Source organism: Ursus maritimus, unplaced genomic scaffold (genome assembly GCF_017311325.1).
Source record: "Ursus maritimus isolate PB19 unplaced genomic scaffold, ASM1731132v1 scaffold_24, whole genome shotgun sequence".
Taxonomy (NCBI): domain Eukaryota; kingdom Metazoa; phylum Chordata; class Mammalia; order Carnivora; family Ursidae; genus Ursus; species Ursus maritimus.
The window spans coordinates 1,554,178-1,560,560 of NW_024424897.1; positions in this window are offsets into that span (position 1 = coordinate 1,554,178).

Genomic DNA, 6,383 nt, shown 5'->3' on the forward strand with positions numbered 1-6,383 from the left:
AGTACAAAGATTAGGAGTTTGCATCGCCCTGCCCAAGTAAGAGGGGTAACAAAACAAAACAAAACCAGACACATTGCCAGAAGTGCCCTAGCTGGACCCCAGCACCACTGAAGCTGGGACCCCCACCCCATCTCCCTGAAGGAGGTCTTCTGCCACCAGATTGGGGGGGGGTGATTCTTTTCATCAGGGCCTCTGGCTGGTGCACCGGAGGGAGCAGAGGTGGGGCGGGGGGAGGTCAGTGTGGGCCAGCCCCAGTCCGGACCCCAGAAGCCCTGCCCCCCACGTGGCTCCCTCACCAGGGCAGCCTGGACCCCTGTCTTCCCAGGTGCTCTCAGCCCTGGCTGTGGCTGGGGTTGGGAAGCCCCCTTGGACCCCCAGAGGTCCTCCCCAAGGTGCTGCAATAGGGACTTTGTGCCTAGACTGGGGAGTGGTCTTCTCTTTGCCTTCCTCGTTGGCGGCTTGAGCTTTGTTAGGGCAGTCCTAGTGTGGAGGGGAGAGGAAGGTGAAGATCCCCTGGACCCCTCCCCCCAGAGAAGGGGGCTGCCCACCAACCCCCCTAAAACAGTGCCTCCAGTCACAGAGGACCAGGTGACTGGGGAGAGGCAGCAGACGGAGGAAGAAGAGTTGACCCAGGAGCCAGACCAGGCTGGGAGGGTCCTTGCCACACCTCCCCCAGGAGGTCCCCCTCCAGCATCTCCAGGCCCTGTGCCCTGGGCTGAATGCCTCTCAGGTCCCAGCTCTGGCCTGCGCAAGAGGCCCACATGCCGAGGCCAGAGCCCTGCTCACTCAGAAACCTCCGGCCCCCCAGGCACAGCTGGTCCCTGCAGGCCACAGACAGGCTCCGAGACAGACTTGGGGATGTGGCTGGAAGTTTCAAAAGGCAGCAAGAGCTGCTGGGGAGGCAGACTTTGAAGTTGGACGAACAGCTTTCCCGGGCCCCTCCCTCCTGGGGGGTTAATTCTGTGGCTCGTTGGTCCAACCAGGTCAGGAGGCTGCCCAGCCCCCTCAGCTCAGGGAAGGTGCTTGTTAAACCCAGAGTCGTAATTTGTGGCTAAATATAAGCCAGTGTGTTCACACGTTAAGTATCACTCAGGGTGCTGGTTGTGCGGGGTTATCAACGGGAGACCCATCTGGGTTAAATTGAAGTGATTTTCATAAAAGGGCAGGAGCGTCCCATTGCCCCGCTTCCCCTCCCAGACGTTGGATTACTGGCAGTGAGACTGTTAGTACTGCTAAAGAGGATGAAGGGGGTGGGGAGATGCCTGGGACCCCCCAGGTGTGAGGAGGACCTGAGAAGAGGGAGCCCCCCATTGCTTCCTCACTGCCCACTTCCCTCCCCCCACCTCCAGCCTCCAGGACGCTTTCTCTCGAATAAGGCTAGAAGGCAAGGGGCCCTGCGGGAAGTCTGGGAAGGGGTCAATAGCACGTGCTGGGCTGCCCTCCCCCAGAGGCCACCTGTTCCTTCCCTACTGATAATCACCCTCTAAAGCCAAAACTGGGGGCAGAGTGCATTTCAGGGGTCTCCTTGCAGGAAGCTGACCCAAACTGGGCCCTCCTCTTCCTGCCTGTGCGGAAAGACCCCAGCCCCAGCCCATGGGAATGGAGGTGGGCGGCCTGGTGGCTGGAACTGCCCTGCGAGGGGACAGAAACTCTGCTGGACCTCACGAGGGGCCAGCTACATGGTGCTTCCAGGCACACACCCCCGCAGAGACTGGCTGCACACCCTCTCTGGGAAGGACACCTGCCTCCTCCCAGACCAGCCGGAAGGAGGGCCAAGTAAGCAGTTGCTGCGGGCCGCTCCTTCACGGCTGTTCCACGGGCGTGTATGTTTGCGTGTGCTTACACATGTTGCTGTCAGGGGATGTCTGGACAGGGTCTCTGGGGCTGGACTTCCCGGGCCTGATCTCACACTGGTGGGAGGGCCCTGAGAGAAGGGGTGCAGGCTGGGTGTCAGGGTTTCCTCTGATAAAATCCAGCTGGCCCAGGCAGAGCCACAACAGACAGGCAAGGCCAGGAGCAAAACCTAAAGGATGTGTCTAGGACCAGGCTGGCCCGATCTTCAGGGGACCGAGCTGGCCACAGCTCTTCAGACCCCACCTCTAACACATGACCAACAAAGTTCTCAGGCAGCAGGAGAGCACAGACACCCCAGATGTAGGGGAAAATCGCACCTGCCCCTACCCACCCCAGCCTCCAGAGTGGGCAAGAACCTTGAAGCAAACTCCTCTCCTGGATTTGTTCACATTCCCAAAGGTGGAAGCCCCCGCCTCCCCACCCCTGCTAACTCCCCTTCCTACCTGTGTCCCAGCAGAGGGCTCCGGATGGTAAGGGGCTGCCTATTCAGACTGGCTTCTGACACACAAAACCAGAGGCCTGGACGGTTCAATTTAGCAACCCTCCTGTTCCCTTCCTGCTGCAAAGTTGTTGCTGGCCATGCTCCCCATTCACATCCCAGACCCCACCCGTGGGCCCACCCCACACCCCACACCCCACACCCTGCTCTTGCCCCTGTGGTTGAGCCACACCCTCACCCTGTCCTGCGGTCCCTAGGACTTTTATCCCAGTCTGATGGCCAAGGCTGGAGGCTCCCTCCCTGGGCTGCCTTTGGGAAAAAACCAGGGCTGGGAAGACACCAGATATGCCTGTCCTCCTCCTTATTGCTGGGGGGGTTGAGCCCTCGGCTGGTTTACCTGCAGCACAGATGAACCAAAAATAAATTATTCCCATCAAAGTTCCCATAGAGCAGCTGGGGCCTGTGGCAAAGTTCTTTCTCCTCCCATTCCTCCTAGGCAAGCAAAGGGGCTGGCCCAGGCACCGCCACAGGACCACCGCTCTGGCCTGATCTGAGCACGCCCACCGCCCCTTTTGTTAACAGGACAGTAGATCCATTCAATTAAAAATCATTCAATAGATCTGTTGTCTTTTTAAATTTTTGTTTGTTTTTGACCTGCAGAAATATATTCATGGTGCATCACTACCGGCTGCAGATGGCAACTGGGGGTGGGGACAAGCGGGGAAAGTGTCCCGAAGGGAGAATCCCCAGAAAACTTCCCCTTCCAAGCCAGGATGGGCAGAGGGGCCCGACCTGCAGCCAGCGCGGAGGCCGGCGCGGTGCCCTCAGCCCCGGAGAGCCGCTGCCGCCGGGGCCTTCCCGAGCGCAAGAGCGCGCTGCTCGGGGCCGCGGGCCTCCGGCGGGCGCTGGGCCGCGCGGACGGGATCCGTCTCCACGTGCGCACTCCCGGCCCCGGGGAACCGCAGACGCAAATCCGGGAGTTTTCTTTCCACCAGAATGCATTTTCTTGGGTTTGCACTTGTACTTTTTAATAGCGGGCATTTTTGAGGCAAAAAGACCCCACCCGAGGCGCGTGGGAGAAGAGCAGAGCCCCGACATCCGAGCTAGAAACAAAAGCCCTCCGGAAAGGGCCGCAGGGCGGGCGGCGGGCGCGGGACGGAACGGCCCGCGTCGGGAGAAGCGGCACCTACCGCTCGGCGGCTCCGGGTCCTCCGGGTCGCGCTCGGGGAGCGGCTGCGGCGCCGGGCTCCACCGTCCCGACCTGCTCTCGGACCCGCCCGGTCCCCAGAGCCGGGAGGCGGCTGGAGGCGCCATAATTGCAAATTTATGGCCCGGGTGACGCGCTTCCCTCTCCCACAATGGGGCCCGGTGACACTAAACGGAAAATTGATGAGAGAGGAGCGAAATCGAATCTCGACCCTCCATGCCGGCTCTACTTTTCGAGGCGGGGGCTGCTGGACCGGACGCGGGGAGGATCGCCGCGAGGTGGTGCGCTCCGAGGCCCCGCGCCGGCTGCTTCTTCCGGAGCTCGGCCCGGTCCGCGGGCTGGGGCGGGGGGACGGAGACCCCGGCCCCCCTACCTCTCCCCCCCTCCCCCCATATCCCCGGCCCGACGACTCTCCGCCGCATTTCGCACCCCACTCCCACCCGCTCCGATGGGCCCCCCGCTCGCTCCCCAACTCCGAGGCCCCCCATCCGGCGAGGAGCTCCCCGCCCCCACCGCGCAGAGCCTAGCCCCCACCCGAGCAAGTGGGAGAAGAGCGAGTGACCACGCGGGGCGCGTCTGGGGTGGCTGCAGGGCTGGCCGCGAGCGCCCGCTCTCCTCCGCCCGCGGCGTGGCTCCCCCGGGGCGCGCCCGGCGCCTCCTGGCACCGACCCCGCCGTGCCGCCTTCTTAAAGGCGCCGCCCGCCCCGCCGGCCTTTGTCCGTGCGGCAGAGAAGGTCACGCCGGGGGGGGGCGCGGGGCCGGCGGCGCGGGCCCCCCCATCCCCTCCGCCACCCCAGGGGCAAAATTCCGCAGGGGACTCCCTCTGCCCTGCTGGTGGCCTGGAGGAGGCCCACCCAGTAGCCCCTGGGCCAGGGGCCTCCTGAGACCTCCGTGCTTGGCCCAGATGCATTGTCGTGCTGGGGTACACAGTTGGGGCCAAGGGCCTGGCTTTCAACAACTGAGGGTGGGGGGTGGTCTCTGGGAGAGAGAATGAATGAGGGACCCCAGTGGGGGCTGCTTGCAGAAAGGAAGGGCCAAGTGCTCAAGAGAAAACACACCCCCACCAGCCAAGCTGGCAACCTGGAAACCTAGCTGAGCTGGGCTCTGGCCAATTAGGGGCAGTCCGGGAGACCGGCACAGTCCTGGTTGGGGTCCCAGACCATGATCCAGAGGGCAAAACTCTGGCCAATTCCACTGGTCCACCTCTCTAGCCTAGATGACTACATGAACATCTGGGTGCCAGATGGTGTCCTAGACACTCATTTAATCCTCTGGACAGCCTGCGATACAAATGGCATGGTGATCATGCCCATTGTACAGATGAGCAAATTGAGACTGGGACAGTCAGTGACTGGCCGGCCTGTGTTCTTACCCAGGTGCTGGGCAGCTGGGTCCCAGGTTCTGCAAAACCAGGACAGGGATTGACTGGCTTGTGGGTCCCGGATAGCTCCAAGACTCATGGACAGGGCAGAGTGTCTCTGACTTCTCCAAGCGCTTATGCTTGTAGACGGAGAGCAGAAAAAGGTGGGCCTTATGACCCGGCACTGTGGGCCACAGCACCCACAAGAAGGATGCCACCGGGGCCCCATTCTCCCTGGAAAGTCCCCTCTGCGGGCTCTGCCAGCCAGCCCTGTTTTTCTGAGTCACTGGGATGAAGGCACAGCGAGGCAGGTCACCATCTCTACAGCTGGGAAGAACTGCTAATATATGGGAAGAATCTGGAAGCCAGATTCCAAAAGGTCACATTGGACTGAAACCAATAAGATTATGTTTAACAGGCTGGATATGAACCTCCACTTTTAGGTTCCAAAATCAGTTGTAGCCCTGCAGGCAGTTTGCAGCTGTCTGTACCTTCCAGGCAGAACTGGCTTCCCCGTTACAGCCCAGCAGCTGAGCCTGTGCCCTTGGGGGCCCTCCCGGGGTGTCAGCTCACTGGGGGAGGGGACGCAGCTGGGCACAGGAGAGAATGGGGTCCTTGTGCTGCTATCGTCAACCCCAGGGCTGGATGAACACAGCTTTGTGTGCACCCACGCTCCCGTGGTCGCCACGGGACCGGGGATCAGCGCCTGGGGCTGGGGGCGCTTCAGAACAAGAGTGGCTCTGCTTTTTGGCCTCAGTTAACCCTTGAGTGGGTGCTGCACGCATAATTTTTCCCTGGCTCTGTGCTTGGGGGCTGGGGGCAGGCAGGAGAAGGGTAAAAATCCGTGTCAGGACACAAGTTTCAAAACAGTGTTGTGAAACGGAATGTTTTCTAGATTTAAATGGCTGCAGCTATGGGGGGAAGATGAGGGGGTGGGCCTTGGTAGGGGGCGGGGGGGATCCAGGTGGAGGTCGCTCTCAGAGGTACTCAGCCTTCCCCCACAGAATCCCCTTCCTTCCTGTACCAGGCACATTTGGGAATAGAAGCCCAACCCAATGGGACCCCACTCCTGCTCTGACTTTGGGATGCACCTCGCTTCTGGGGAGCTCTTGGTCATGCGGAGCAGGTCCCACACTGGGCATCCATCAGCCCTGACGACGGGGACACCCAGCTTCTGAGGGGAGAAGAGCCCAGACATCCTTGGCTGGAAGCCAAAGGACCTTGCAGTGACTTCAGAGCAAGCTGGGGTGGGGGTCAGTCAGAAAAGGCTTCCTGGAAGCAGGAAGGGCAGACAGAGCTCGGGAGGGGCAGAAGAGGGAGATTTGCAAGCTTCAAATTGGGAGTCTGGCCTTGAATTGCCATAGTGGGTCTGAGCTGGGAAGTGGGGTCCTCCCTGTGAGTATGCATTGTTCTCTCTTAGTAAGCAGCAGGGATGGCAAAGGGGCAGCGAGGAGCACAGAGGGCCCCAGAGAACCCCAGGGCTGCAGCATCCCCAGCCCGGCCCGTGCCTGTCTCCTGGGCAA